Source organism: Polypterus senegalus, chromosome 3 (assembly GCF_016835505.1).
Source record: "Polypterus senegalus isolate Bchr_013 chromosome 3, ASM1683550v1, whole genome shotgun sequence".
Taxonomy (NCBI): Eukaryota; Metazoa; Chordata; class Cladistia; order Polypteriformes; family Polypteridae; genus Polypterus; species Polypterus senegalus.
This window is the reverse complement of record NC_053156.1, coordinates 282,612,044-282,628,570: the sequence shown is the minus strand read 5'-3', so window position 1 is coordinate 282,628,570 and position 16,527 is coordinate 282,612,044. Positions and strand designations below refer to the sequence as shown.

Genomic DNA, 16,527 nt, shown 5'->3' with positions numbered 1-16,527 from the left:
TGAAGATGTCAGTTTGCTGCAAGGATATATTTATGCACATATGCACAGTCAATTATATATATATATATATATATATATATATATATATATATATATATATATATATATATATATATAAAAAGTTTAGTGCTACTGGTTAACTTTCCCCACACATGATTGAGATGTGAAAAAATGGAGTACTGTGACTGGTTTTGGCAATACATAAGCAACACACAAATGCAGGAATTAAACCCTGAGTTTTGAAGCAAAAAGCATTCGATCATTGGCCGATGTTGACCATCATACACAACAAAAATAATATTTGAAATATCCTACCTGGGCCAAATGTTATTACAGAGGAAATCAGCAACTGGGTTTCAATTAGGGTCTTTAATAGGTTTGATCACCCTAATCCACTCTCACCTCGAGTACTGCATCCTCCAACCATCCTTCTGCTGATACCAGCATAGGTGAGACATCCCCACCCATAATTACAGAAGCCCATGTAAGCAGAGAGCTGAGAAGACTTTGTGCCAGCAAAGCAGCGGGTCCAGATGGTGTATCGCAACGACTGCTGAAGGCCTGTGCGTTGGAACTGGGGAGTCCTCTACAGCGCATCTTCAACCTGAGCCTGGAACAGGGAAGAGTCCAAAGGCTTTGGAAAACATCTTGTATCATCCCTGTCCCAAAGGTATCACGTCCTAGTGAGCTGAATGACTTCCGGCCTGTTGCTCTGACGTCACATCTGGTGAAGACCATGGAGCGGCTACTGCTTCACCACCTGAGGCCACAGGTCCGCCACACCCTCAACCCTCTGCAGTTTGCATACCAGGATCACCGACCGATCACTCTCCCACCTGGACAGAGGCAGTGGTGCTGTAAGAATTATGTTTTTGGACTTCTCTAGTGCCTTCAACACCATCCAACCTCTGCTCCTTAGAGACAAGCTGACTGAGATGGGAGAAGACTCACACCTGGTGGCATGGATCGTGGACTATCTTACAGACAGACCTCAGTATGTGCGTCTTGGGAACTGCAGGGGTGACATTGTGTTCAGCAATATAGGGGCGCCGCAGGGGACTGTACTTTCTCCGGTCCTGTTCAATCTATATACATCAGACTTCCAATACGACTCGGAGTCCTGCCACGTGCAAAAGTTCTCTGATGACACTGCTATTGTGGGCTGCATCAGGAGTGGGCAGGAGGATGAGTATAGGAAGCTAATCAAAGACTTTGTTAAATGGTGTGACGCAAACCACTTACACCTGAACACCAGCAAGACCAAGGAGCTGGTGGTGGATTTTAGGAGGCCTAGGCCCCTCATGGACCCTGTGAACATCAGAGGTGACTGTGCAGAGGGTACAGACCTATAAATACCTGGGAGTGCAGCTGGATGACAAATTGGACTGGACTGCCAATACTGATGCTCTATGTAAGAAAGGTCAGAGCTGACTATACTTTCTTAGAAGGTTGGCGTCCTTCAACATCTGCAATAAGATGCTGCAGATGTTCTACCAGACGGTTGTGGTGAGTGTCCTCTTCTACGCAGTGGTGTGCTGGGGAAGCAGCATAAAGATGAAAGACGCCTCACGCCTGGACAAACATGTTAAGAAGGCAGGCTGTATTGTAGGAGTAAAGTTGGACAGTTTAACATCTGTGGCAGAGCGAACGGGCATTAAGCAAACTCCTGTCAATCATGAAGAATCCACTGCATCCACTTAACAGTGTCATCTCCAGGCAGAGGAGTAGCTTCAGTGACAGATTGTTATCACTGTCCTGCTCCACTGACAGACTGAGGAGATCGTTCCTCCCCCACACTATGCGACTCTTCAATTCCATTTTTATTACTATTTAATTTAATATTTTTTTTTGTATCAGTATACTGCTGCTGGATTATGTGAATTTACCCTTGGGATTAATAAAGTAATATCTATCTATCTATCTATCTATCTATCTATCTATCTATCTATCTATCTATCTATCTATCTATCTATCTATCTATGAATGCTTAAAGACAGTATACGATAAAACACCTGGAAAAGCTGTGTGGTGTTATTCCCTTATTTGATTTCAAGAGAGCAGCAAAACTCTCAAAGAGAAAGGTTATTGAATGGTTCAAGCTCCTTGTGCAGTAAGGCTATGCAGTAGCACCATGTGAATTCTTCTTGAAATAACTAATTCAACTATTGGGCCTTTTAATTCGGTATCACAGAAACAGCCTTAGGCGCTGGTGGTAAACTGACAGATTGAATATCAGTCCCCTCTGGCACTTTCTTAGGTTAAATGGACTTGTCCTGTGGGGTTGTAGCACAGATGACTTTATGATGCAAGCTCCAGGGTGCTTCCAGGTTTTATAAAAGTAAATTCATTGCCATGTTCCTAAATGCCAGGTTACTGTCAACATTTGCTGTACATTGAATTAATAATGAAACACAAGCTAGTCACCAGCCTACTGTCTACAATTTTAATAAAGTCATCGTGGTTGTGGGCTTTTTTTTATTTTACACTCTTCTACGCAAAAATAAAGTGGACAAGCAAAGAATAAAGAGAAGGAAATGCATCTTTTAACCTATAGTCTGGTGTCATTGTTTTTGGAGTTACTTAGCATATATTGATACATTTTTTAAATTTCTTTAAAATTTTTCATAACATTAACTTTCACCAACCTGTTAAGGGTTATTATTTTTGATTATTTTAAAGTGAGCTTTCTAAGAAGTTCAAAGTGGAATGCAGTCCATACCTTTCTGTGGTCTTCTCTAGACAAACTGATTCTCTTCCTCCTCTTCCTCCGTTCTTAGCTCCTTTAGACCAGCCTTCATATTGCTCTCAATCCTTTTGCGCTCCATGTCTGAAATTGGTGGCAGCACTGACTGCTGCTCATTTTCAATTTTCTCGACTCATGTGTTTAAAAGGCAATCAAGACCGCTTTTATTCTTTAGCACAAGATTTAGTATCCCCTCCTGTGCAGATTGGCAGTTGCATGTCAGTTTTGCACGTTCACTTTCAAACTGAAGGTTTTTGGGATCCAGTGGCATGAGCTTCCCAAGACTGCTGACGTGGTCCATAAGAAAAAAATTGGAAACTTCAGTATACTTTAAGTATCAGCAATCATATGGACCAGATTTACAATGATGGATGACTAAAAAGCATAGGTATAGATCATATCTTTAATGAAAGAATCAGAGGAATAGCCTTTGATTTTGGAAAACGAATCAGCTGCATCAACAAATTGCTTCAAAGACGTATTCAGGGAAGCTTTGATCAAGTTCGAGATCATCTCAAAAAAGTGAACCATTTTCTCCCACTGCTCCTTCACTCGCCCCATGGCATAAAGGCCCTTGATTAGCATCTTCACTGCGGTGTTAAAATCTGCCTCCTTTACTTGACAGCTGTGCATGGTGATAAGAATGTCAACCAGCTCTTGGTTGTTCTTCTTTACGTTCTCTATATTCATCTCATACATGCCCTGCACTTGCTGAAGGTGGGCTTAACTTTGCTCTGTTTTGAACCGAGCATTTAAGCAGCAGTTTGAGCTGCACTTTTCTTTTCTCCAGTACTTTGCTGAGCATTATTTGGAGGAGCTGCAGAAAAGGCAGAAGAAGAGGTTAAAACCTTGCTCTCTCATAGTCAAGCATTTCTGCTTTGTCTTTTAGAGTTCTAATCTTCTCGATTACTTCACTAGTGTCTTTATCAGTAAAGCCTTTTGGGGGTTTGTACGGTGCCATATCGCAGCAAATAGAGATGCCATCTTGACATATCTTGATTGCTTTCTTTTAGGGCTTACACTTTGGCTTTTAATTTCGTTTCTGTTTCTTCAAATCATGTTTTAACCCAATTGGATGTTAGAGATGCATTTATCTCATTGTATATCTCCTTCCATTTAATTTTATGATTTTGCTCAAAATCATTCATTTCCTGTGCAAGTTTAAGCTTCTGTACTGATTTGGCATACATATCATTAACAACCAAAGGATTTAAGGGCTCTTCATTTTCACCTGATTTTGAAATAAAGTTTTGTCACCCCTGGCTATTGAACATGGTGCAGTGACAATTGAAACCATGACAGAAATGAAATTATTCACTGACTCTGCTAAGCCTTCAACAAAATTCATTCCAATGAGTTCCCAGCCTGAAGGCATTGAGTCCATTGATTTCTTAAACTGGTCTTGAGCCTCATCAAGTTGTTTGGCCAGTCGGTCTAGGTTCTTCTCTGACAGTTCTTTAGCTAATTTTGCCGACTCTTTCTTTATTTTAGCTTCTTGTAACTTCATTTTGATAGTTTTCAGATCTTCCTCATAGAACTGCTTTGCATTCATGCAGGCTTCTAACATCTCCTTAATGAGCAGAATGACATCCGTGAATTTCTTTTCTGTTGTTTCTGCCAGTCCGATGCACTCAGTGCCAATGTCATCTATGTTTTGCAACCGACCAGGTAGAAGTGCTTTCACTCTGTCATGATTACCTTGCATGAGGGTCTTCACAGTCATTTTCATGTAACTGGGTACAATGCCAGAGTGAAGTCACATTTGGTCCATGTTCTTGTGAGCTTCATTAAAGGCTGGCCATCCACAGTTTGATACCTCCATAAGATAAGCTCGGAAGGAATCTGGATAGCGTATACTGTATATTTGAACCCCCCCCACTGGGTGGATTCTTGTTAATGGAGAAGTCATCATTTGATGAAATGAACACCAGTTCCCCTAGAATGGCAATAGAGAGTGGACCGGGCATCAGGAACTATTCCCAGTTAGCATAGGGTTTCATTAAGAGAGTGTTTATTTGTCTCACATCCTCTGCTTTGGAGATGCTCAAGACAGCCTTTTGAACAATTTGTGAAGGCATTGTTCAAGTTTCCTGTTAAAAACAAATTATTTCCATTCAGTATTAAAAAAAAAGAAAATGGGTATGAAAATACATGTGTAACCAAACAAATTGTTCACTCTTGCTTTCACTCATTGATCATGGGCATCAGGGCACATACTCCATGACAAATTTTTGTCTATAAGGTTTTCACTGAAACCACACTTTCAATAATCTAATAGCCATAAACAAAAGGATAATTAAGGTGATTGAGCAATATGTAGCAAAAACTGGGCAGTCAGCTTGGGTCCAGAAGAGGAAGTTCGTTTACTAAAGGGTATGATCAAATTGGAGCTTATGATATCATTTATTTGGACTTTCCAAAAGCATTTCATAAGTTGCCACACGAGAGGCTGGGCATCAAACTAAAAGAAGTGGGTGGTCAGGGCTTTGTATATAAATGGGTGCAAAATGGGCTCGAACTGAGGAAGCACAGGGTAATGTTGTGAGGTGTCTTATGCACCTAAAGTCTGGAATTGCCTGCCAATAGGAATTCACCTGGCTAATACAGTGGAGCATTTTAACAAACTGCTTAAAAACACATTACTTTAACAAGGCTTTCTTATAACTTCATTTTAGTTAATCCTGATGCTCTGTATATTCAATTCAATTAATTATCATTACTATTCATGGTGGTTCCAAAATCCGTACTAACCCCAACTCTCTCTTCTGTTCTTTTCCCGGTTTTCTGTGGTGCCAATCTGCGCCATCACCACCTAATCAAAGCACCGTGATGTCCCTACATTGATGGATTAAAGTCCACATGACCATCAACATCAAGTCCTTCCATGAGAACCCTGAATACCATGAGGACTGTTCATTTATGGTGGGTGGAATGCTTAGAGAGGGCTGAGCTGTCTCGTGGCCTGGAACCCCTACAGATTTTATTTTTTCTCCAGATGTCTGGAGTTTTTTTTTTGTTTGTTTTTTCTGTCCTCTCTTGCCATCGGACCTTATTTTTATTCTATGTTAATAAGAGTTTTGTCTTATTTTTCTTATTTATTTTGTCTTTTTTCTCTTTCTTCATCATATAAAGCACTTTGAGCTACATTATTTGTATGAATATGTGCTATAGAAATAAAGGTTGCTGTTGTTGTTGTTATCAGAATTGGCTGATGCTAAGAGTGCTGTCCATCTGGGGTCAGTGTTAGGGCTGCTGCTATTTTTAAAATACATAAATGATTTGGATAGGAATATAAATAACAAGTTGGTTCAGTTTCCAGGTGATACCAAGCTAGGTGGATTTGGCAGATAATCGAGAATCTGTTGGGTCATTACAGAGAGATCTGGACAGCAGACTGGCTTGGGCAGATTTGTGGATGATGAAATTACATGTAAGTAAATATAAAGAAAATAGGAAGTAAGGTTTGAATACAAAATGGGTGGTCTGGAAATTAAGGGTGTACACCTCATGAGAAGGATTTAGAAGGTGCAGCGGACTTGACACCATTAACTGCCAGATAGCATTGAGATTTCATTAAGAAGACTAACAGACAGGTTAGGTATATAGCACCCTGATGTGTAGAGTATGAGTCCAAGGAGGTTCTGCTCAAGTTTTATAATGCAATGGTGAGGCCTTATTTGGAGTACTATGTGTGGGTTTGCTCTCCAGGCTATAAAAAAGACATCACAGCACTGGAAAAAGTCCAGAGAAGAACAGCTAGGCAGGACAGCAGGGGATGAATTATGAGATTTAAGTTTAAGCAAAAGGAGATTAAGAGGAGACATGATTGAAGTGTTTAAAATTATGAAGGGAATTATCCTTCATCTCACTTAAGCTGGAAGAATTAACACTGTCAAGATGAATATCCTTCCTAAGATGTTTTTTCTATTTCAAATCATTCCAATATACATCAATAAATAATTTTTTAAGAAGTTACATTCAATCATAACCTCATTTTCCAACCTCTCAACCTTACAGTTTTAATATTTGGAAAACATTACGAATCTACGAACAATTACACTCCAAATGTAACTTTCCAGCAACACATTTCTTTCACTACCTCCAAATTAGAAACTTTGCTAAACAAAATCTTCCCAGTTTTCCTCACCTCCCACTTATTTCTATTCTGGAAAAAAACATTGATCAGTCTTGAGGACTCAGACAGCATTTCTGTAATATACAAAAACATTTTAAAGTTCCTTCCTTTCAAAAATCTCAGAGTACAGCGCGAAAAGGATATTTCACTCAACATTTCAGAAAAGGAGTGGAAGGCAGTGGTGCACAGAATTCAGTCGAGCCACAAATGAGCAAAACATACAATGATTCAACTTAAAATCATCTATCGAGCGCTTCTGTCTCATTTAAAATTGTCCGAAATACAACCTGCAAATGTTGCAATCAAGTACCAGCATCACTGGGTTACATGTTTTTGGTGTGCGCCAAATTAACATCATTTTGGACCAAAATCTTTAAATGCCTTTCAGACAGCCTTGGTGTCGCAATCCCTCCTAATCCACTAACAGCTGTGTTTGGTGGACTTCCAGATGGGTTTAAGGCGAAGAAGGACAAACAAACTGTAATTTGCCTTTACTGTAGTACTAGGGTGTTGTACTGTATTAGCCATTAAGAATGTAGTGAGAAGTCAAGCAAAATGACACCTTTTATTGGCTAACTAAAAAGATTACAAATTGCAAGCTTTCGAGGAAACTCAGGCCCCTTTTTCATGCGAGAGGTAACTTGTTATACTATTTGAATTTGTAAAAAATCTAATTCTTACTTAGAGGATTTGTACAAAACTTTTTGAAAACCTGGCAAGATCTAATCAGTAACATCCTCTTTAATAAAACCCCTGTGTGCGTCCAGGTGTCCGTGTGTGTCTTCTGGTGAAGTGCGCATGTGCGGGACCACACAGCACGCGTTCAGTCTCTTCTTGTGCATTCCCTGTGCAGAGAGAGAGACACACACAGGTGTGTACGCGAGCGAGACAGACACACACACACACACACAGGCGCGCGAGAGAAAAACACACACACACACACAAACTGGTGCGCGCGAGACAGACACACACACACACAGGTGCGCGTGAGACAGACAGACACACACACACACATACACAGACACACAGGCGCGTGAGAGACAGACACACACACACACACACACAGGCCCGCGCGAGACAGACAGACACACACACGCGTGCATTGTTGCAATATCACTTTTCTTGGTTGATTATTAAATTACGGATTTTTTAAATGTTCATTTTTTTCCCTGTGCTTAAAACTCATTAAAAAAAAAGTGATTTTAGCAAGTGGGTCGTAAGGCTATAGCGCGAACTCTTGCAGCGTTAGTTTTCTCTGTTCAAGGTTTTCTCAGTGTTATTCAATGTTTTTACATTTACTTTACTATTACACTGTGCATTCTGTGGTATTATTAACTATATTTGTGCTTAAAAACTTAAAAAAATATATTTGCATACAGTTCATACGGTCTGGAACGGATTAATTGTATTTACATACAATCCTATGGGGGAAATTACTTCGGTTCACGACCAAATCGGGTAACGACCAGAGTTTTGGAACAAATTACGATCATGACCTGAGGTTCCACTGTACTTGGGAATGTAAAAAATGGCTATTGAAAATATGTTAGATTTGCTATACCAATTACCAATACCAAAAAGGCTCAAAAAAAAAAAAAAGAAAAGAAAACGTTGGCGCTATACACACATGGAGAAAGTTAAAGGATATGAAAGTAGGAAAATTAGAAAATATAAAAAAAAGAAATTAAAGACCGCAGTAGCGCAAACAAACAAACTGCCTCATTTAACTATGCACCAGTCTAACTTTGGTTTTGCACAATAATCACTATTGCACCTTGACACTTAATTCTACTTTATTCACATAATTTTGCTTATTTATTATATTCTACTATACTGTTATCTTTCGATCTATGACTTTTTGTTAATCTAACTGATATTCTTGTAACTTTGCACAGTATTTGATAAGCGGATCAGGATGCATTTCACTGCGTGTCGTCCTGTATATCTATGCATGTGACAAATAAAGAATCTTGACAATTTCAAAAACGGAGTTTAGAGTACATGCATTTATTGTAAAAAAATTATTAACTGCTGATGATGCAGATCGTTTTGTCTGTGCTGAAATTCTAAACAGAGAAGCTTGTCCTCAATTGTGGTACAAAGTCATTAAACACATCTCACTGACCTCATTAAAAAGATTTGGGATAGAAAAAGATTTGGCATATTGGGACTCGCAAGATTACAAATACTGGTTTTACAGAAGTTCAAAGAAAAAAAAAAGTCTTAAAAGTGTGTATTTGGAAAACCAAACACGGGGTTGGCGAGCGAAGCCCCCTAGTTTAATTAAAAAATGATCTCAGACTGAGGAGATTCAGAGTTCAGAAGTTTATGGCAGATGGGAAAAAGCTATTTTTAAGTCTTTGTGTGTACACGGATTGACCTAAAGCGTCTTCCTGATGGGAGGAGCTCAAACAAAGAATTTCCAGGATGAGTTTGTCCTTGAGAATGTTTTTGGCCTTCTCACACAGTGAGTCTTATACAAGAGTTTGAATGATGGCAGTTCAGTCCCAATAATGGCCTCTGCTGTTTTTACGACCCGCTGCAGGGCTTCTTTAGCAGCCTTGGTGCAGCTGTTGTACCTGCAGTCCATCATTCAGTTAGTTAAGATGCTCTCTATAGTGCATCTATAGAAATTAACCAGCAGCTTCTGGGGGAGGTCAGCTCTCCTTAGCTTCCTGAGAAAATAGAGGCGTTATTGTGCTTTGCCTATTATAGCCAAGTTGTTGTCAGCCCAGGACAGGTCCTCTGAGATGGTGGCTCCTAGAATCTTAAAGCTGGAAACTCTCTCCACAGCATCTGCATTGATTGTTATCGGACTGTGATTGGTCTTTTTAGTGGTCCTAAAGTCCAGAATAACTGCTTTGGTCTTTTTGGTATTTAAGACCAGGTTGTTGGTGTTGCACCATGCTGTCAGATTCTGAAACTCTTCCCTATATGCAGCTTCACTGTTGTCTGTTATAAGCCCAATGACAGTCGTATCATCCGTAAATTTAACAATAATGTCTGATTGGTGGATGGGTTGACAGTCATAGGTGAAGAGTGCATAGAGAACGGGACTTACTACACATCCTTACGGCACACCAGTGCTCAGGGTAAGGGTGGAGGATGTGTGCTTGCCCATCCTGACAGACTGCGGGCGGTTAGTGAGAAAATCCAGTAACCAGTTGCATATGGACGAGCAACTGATCAGCTGTTTAGGTATGATGGTATTAAATGCAGAGCTGTAGTCAATTAAGAGCATCCTAGCATAGGTGTTGGGCTTTTCCAGGTGTGAGAGGGCAGCATGTAGAGCCACACAGATGGCGTCCTCAGTTGAGCTTGATCTTGTCCTGTTGTGATTTAGACCTTTGTATAAATGACTTCATCTCTCATTGCCTCACTTGGACCTTGATGGGTAAAATTGCATCTGATAAGCTTTTGTGTGTTTAGCAAGTTGCAATGCCTAATTCTACAAGGTGGTTGGCAGGACTGGGCTGTCATTCTGTAGGCTTGGGGGAAATCCTGATGGCCAGGATACTCTTTTATTTAGTTTGGCCTGCACCCCATGTAATATTTCCTTTTTCAAACTGAAATGTAACACCAAACATTACTAGATACAGGAGGAGAGTAGGCTAATAAATTGAAAACATAGGCGATAGAAAGAAAACGTCATTTATTGAAATCTGTGATGGCATCAAGTACAGGATACTCAGAAATACCAAAGCTCTCAGAAGCTCCTTGAGTCTCCTGAAAATCTGCATCTTCTCCCAGACTCTTTCAAGCGATTCCCAATATTCCGGAAATCCCTCTTGCTGTCAGTTATTTTGGCAATACGCCAGGTGTGGAGCATGAGCTAATTGCGCATTGCCACACCCATCACATGATGAACCACCTGAATAGGGACCCAAGTATAGCAGGTGACACCCCAGCACCACACTGGGACAGTGTGAGATTTTTTACTGTGGCTGGAATACCTTAGTACAAAAGAAAAAAAAAACATTTCCGTTGTTCTCACAAAGTGACTCCTTCGTTGAAAAATACATTTGTGTGAATAGGCAAATTGCAAGTGTATTTTTTGTACAATGAAACCAAAATAATTCTGTTTTGTTGCTAAAGTAGAAGTTGTGATAATGTTATTTATCAGTTTTAGTCCATTTCTGCACCATGAATAAAAACTGCAGCATAATTCTATGAAGTGCAGGATTATTTTGTACTTTTCAGGGAGCACATCATGTAGAGAGGCAAGGTTCAGGGAGGACTATAAGGACATTTCAACATGTTTCTTAAAAGAAAGATGCAATTTACATCTTTTGTTGTAGAGCACAACTAACTAACTAGATAGATAGATAGATAGATAGATAGATAGATAGATAGATAGATAGATAGATAGATAGATAGATAGATAGATAGATAGATAGATAGATAGATAGATAGATAGATAGATAGATAGATAGATAGATAGATAGGAAAGGGGCACTCTATGATAGATAGATAGATAGATAGATAGATAGATAGATAGATAGATAGATAGATAACTATTGTTACAGTCAGAGCACCGATTGAGGAAGGAAAGAGGCCTGGTCTTATACATTATCAGGAACTTCAAGGTGCATTGTATCGTTGTGTGGCCATGAAAGATCAGGGTTGCCATTTCCAGTTGGTAGTGCCTGACACATGCGTGTCAAAGTTCCTACAGTACTATCATGACAACCTATTTGATGAAAATCTTGGACACACAAAAAACATTATTATATAAGATCTTGGAGGTTGCATAGTTGCTGACTGTTCACAAGTGTGTCTGGTTCCATAATCATACATGTAACAGCTGTCATCAATATAAGACCCCACCTGGACTCCCCTCTGGACTGTTGTAGCCCATGTACATCACTGCACCCGAGGAGTGCCTAGGCATGGATTTGATGAAACCCTTTCCAGAATAGTTGTGTTTGTTGTGTAGCTGATTATGTCCTACTATTTTTTGTTTAATATATTCAATTAAATTTAATTATTGTTTAATCCAATTGTCATCATGGCTCTGTGTGTGAGTGGCATAAGTCAGGCCAAGGCTGGGTGCGTTCCCAGGGTCTCCACTTAAAAAATAAATAAATCACCATCTTTGCAGTGGTGTGAATCTTATCAGCACTGCACCTGCTACAGATTTTGGAGTAGGAGCCAAGTTTACTTAAATATAATCTATTAGTTCATATATATTTGTCACTTACATAGGTGTCATGTCTGTTGGGAGTGCGGTGCAGGGCGAGGAACTTGAAATGAGTGTGCCACTGATTGAGATGCGTCCAAAGCCTAAACTACATCACGTAACAGTCAGAGCCACTCTCGAGGAAGAATTGAACCTGCTAGATACCTTTGTGCATCTCCGGTCCAAAGCAGCCCAAGACTACCAATGGACAGGTTCTGCAAGACCTGACGCTATGCCTAGAGCATTTAGATGTGCAGGTTGATGCCATCTCCTGCAGCTTTATCAATCGAGTTGAGACTGTCCATGACTGTATCGATACCACAGCCTTTTGAGTATCCAGTGAAATGGCCATGAGGGTGCAGCGTCTTGAACAGTCCTTTGCACGGTACTTAAAGCACCTGAATGCAAACATGAGACAGGTGCAAGAGAGCTGGCGTGCCATCTTGTAGCCACTGAGGCAGTTGACGTCTGCAACAGGGGTGGGGTACAACTGGGGACAGTCATCCTTGTCATTTGTGGTGCCGCAAATGGAGTTCACTGGGCTTTCCCCTTGATATGCACACAAAAGAACTGTCAACTTTGTAGAGGGGGTCAGCCTGTTCATGGAACTACATCCACTGAGTGGTGCCAAGCTGCGATTCCTGAACATGGGATTCCGTGGACTGGCTCCCACTTCATGGTTTGCAGAACACCACAAATGTAACAACTATGTGAAGATTTGCACTGCCTTTTTGAATACATTCCTCTCGGATGAGTAATAAGTACTGTGGGAAGAGAAGCTCGGGACCTTTGTGCAGAAGCCATCGCAGAGTCTCAGGAAGATTGTCTTTGAATTCCGGACATTGCGCCTTAAGTGGCATTCTGATATGAGCGAGGATGAGATATTGAGATGTGTCTTTAATGCGTGTTCCCCTTTAGCAGGCAGCCTCTTTGAAGGGTGTTTGGGTGTGTGAAATCGGTGTACAAGATGGTAAAATCCCCTGTCCCAAACCATGCAGGAAAACCCTAGTGGAACCCCGTGCACCTTACCCCTCTTAGTGCTGCCTGTACAAGTGAGAGGTGTCACAGGAGAGGTGGTCGTTGATACAGACAGCACTTATACCCTTATGAGATATAACTTGTGGGAAAACTCAAAGTGCCTCATGAGTATCTAAGAGAAAGTGCAAAAGTAAAATTCTTTCTTGATGATATTAGGATGCAGGAGGCAAAGTGCAGGGTGCCCTTGAGACTCTGTTTGCACGAGACGCACTGGGAAATAGAGGTGTATGTCCAGGGAGACTGCCACCTGTCATTTCCCTTGTTACTCAGAATGGACTCACTAATGTCAGCAGGGCTTAACATCCACCTGTCGTGACTAGAGTGTGAGTTGCCAAGGGGTGATCCATTGGTTCAGGAGGAAGGTTCTAACCAATCTGGTTTGGACTAACTTGCATTATTACCACACGCAAGTGGTTGATGAGCCCAGCTCACTAGAGAAGACAATTCTTAAACAGCCAGAGCTCATTCAGCCAATGCTTAGGAAGTGGCCCACGGTGTGGATGGACAACTGGGTCGGACTAAGGTGGTGTGTCATTACAATCCACACAGTCGACCCAGTCCCTGTGCAACACAGAGCCAATAGTGTGTCATCTCTGAAAAGAGGTATAATCAAGGAGTGGATCAACCAGATGTTGATAGCCTTCCTTCTGTGGGCTAGTCCTGTGGTGGTATTTCCAAAGTCTGATGGGACCTACCAATGTGGACTATTGGAAGCTGAACAAGAAGACCTTGCATGATGCCTACCCCATGCTCCTCGTATGTGACATCCTAGAATCATTGCATGAGGTGGCAGTATTCAGCTCCCTGGACCTGAAGTCCAGGTATTGTTATGTGAGGATAGGGAAGAATAGCATTGAGAAGAATGCTGTCATCACCCCAGAGGTTCCAGTATTGGATGATGACCTTTGAATTGAAAAATTCAAGGGCATCATTCCAGTGTCTTATGGAGCAGGTCCTCAAGTTGCTAATTTGGAAGATTTGTTTTATGTACATTGATGACATCATCATATTTTCCCCATCTGTCCCACAACACCTAAAGGACATTGATACTATCTTCCAGCAACCGTACAAGCCTCATCTATCACTCAATATCAAGAAGTGTAGATTTCTGCAGAACCATCTTACCTTCCTTGGCCATGTAGTGTCAGCAGACGGAGTCCGGGTGGACCCAAAGAATATTAAACCTATAGTATAGTACCAAGAGGTTAAAAGTCTCCAGAATTTGTTGGGGTTGGCTGGTTGGTTCTATAATTTCATTCAAGGGTTCACTGACATGGCAGCTCCACTGTTCTAACTGCTGAGGAAGGGAACCCCTTGGAAGTGGTCACAGGCGTTCTAGGACTCTTTTTAAACAGTGAAGAAGGCCTTCGCCCCCCCCAGTCCTGGCACAGCCAGATCCAACATTGACCTCCCAGATCCACACAGATGCAAGTGACCTCTGGCTTGGTGCCATTCTCTTCCAAATGAATCATGGGGAAGAAAGAGTGGTGTCCTATGCCTCATGGTCAATAAAGGCTGCCAAGTACAATTATTCCACCAGCGAGCAGAAATGCCTCACAGTTGTGTGGGCCATTAAGAAGTGGCACCATTTTCTGGTAGATACAAGATCTGAAGTCTTCACAGACCACCGGGCTCTGACCTGGGATGTCAATTAACTGAAGACCATGTCTAGGTTAACCTGGTGGATGCTGCGCCTCCAACAGTTTATGTTCAAGGTGTGCTATCGTAAGGGCTGTGCTAATGTCATGCCTGATATTCTGTCCCAGGTGCATGAGCCAAGTATTTGTGGTATTAGTCTCCAACCTTTGGCCCAATCTTCACCAATCATGCAGGATATTGTTCAAGCTCAAGCTACTAGTCTTGTATGTCATGGACTGAGAGGGGGTTTGGGAAAGAGGCTTAACTGCATTCATTATAGGGAACTTCGGGAGGCACTTTATCGGTGTGTACTGACCAAGGATAGGGGACACCATTATTAGTTAGTGGTTCCTGAGACATACTTGCCCAAGTATAATATAACAATATAACCATGACAGTCCAATCTGTGGTCACCTTGGACACACAAAAATGCTCTTTAAGATCCTGGAGGTGGCATGGTGCCCAACGACACACAAAGACATTTGATCTCATGTCCAGACATGTACCACCAGTAAGCAATACAAAACCCCACCTGGGTTCCCCTCTGGACGGCTTCGACCAGTGACCATCACCACACCAGAAGAGTGTCTAAGCATGGACCTAAGTGGAGTATTCCCTGCCAGAAAGGACCGAAAGACCTACCTGATTGTGGCTGTGAACTATTTCATGCAATAGGTGGAACTATTCCCATAGCTAACACTACAGCCAAGAAGAGATTCTCCATCCTGAAGAATGAGATATGCACCTGATTGGAGATGCTGAAGAATATCATAACAGACAGGGGTCTGAAGTTTACTGGCTCAGTGGCAGAAGACTTGTGAAATCAGTGGGGGGTGGCCCACCTGAAGACTACAGAATACCACCACCAAGCAAATCGCACTGAGCATGTGAACTGGACACTGACGACAGAATTGCATCCTTTATCGGAGACCACCATCAGGATTGGACTAAAATGCCTGATCTCCAGTTCACATTGAACATGGCAGTGCATGAGGTTACAGGTGAGACCCCTGCATTGTTAGCTTTGGTCAGACAAGTTACTGGTCCCCTAGAAAGGATGATTGGTCACAATCCACCCATATTGATAGTTAAGAAATATGGAGAGCTCATTCAGAGCTAAAGAAAGCGCTTGATCATAGATATTTTGTCCATGCCATTTTTGTTTTTTATGGTTACATTGTAGTAAATCCTATTCATTGGATATAGGAGTATGCCAACTTTGCCAGCCCTTTTGGCCCAGGTACCCATGTTGGGTCAGCCAAAGCTCAACTGAACGTCATCTGTCTTTTTACAAAATTGTGACACTTGGGGTGGCCCAATGCTTTTTAACCCTTTACAGTGGCATTCAGACATCACGGTGCATTTCATTCATTAGCTATAAGAGTGTGCAAATTTTGCTAGTCCTTTTGATTCAGGTATTTGCGTTGGGCCAGGCAAAACTCAACAGATACTTAAAAAAGGTATCTGTCTTTTCTGAACAGTGTCTCAATTGTGGTGGCCCAACTCTTTGTAACTATCTTCAGTGCCATTCAAATATCACACTAAATCTCATTCATTAGATATAGGAGTGCTCCATCTTTGCCAGTCTTTTTGACCCAGATATCCATGTTTGGCTGGGCAAAGCTTAACTGAAACTTAACAAAGGTATTGTCTTTCTACAATGTCTTTCTTGGGGTGGCCCAGCACTTTTTAAGTCTTTAAACTGCCATTCAAACATCACAGTGCATTCCATTCATTAGATATGAGTGTGCAACTTTGCCGTTCCTTTTGATCCAGGTATCCACACTGGGCTGG

At 41.3% G+C, this 16,527-nt stretch overlaps 1 pseudogene; it reads right to left on the bottom strand.

Annotated features, from left to right (window-relative positions):
- Positions 1-2,876: 2,876 nt before the first annotated feature.
- Positions 2,877-4,821, bottom strand: LOC120526700 (annotated as a pseudogene).
- Positions 4,822-16,527: the final 11,706 nt, after the last annotated feature.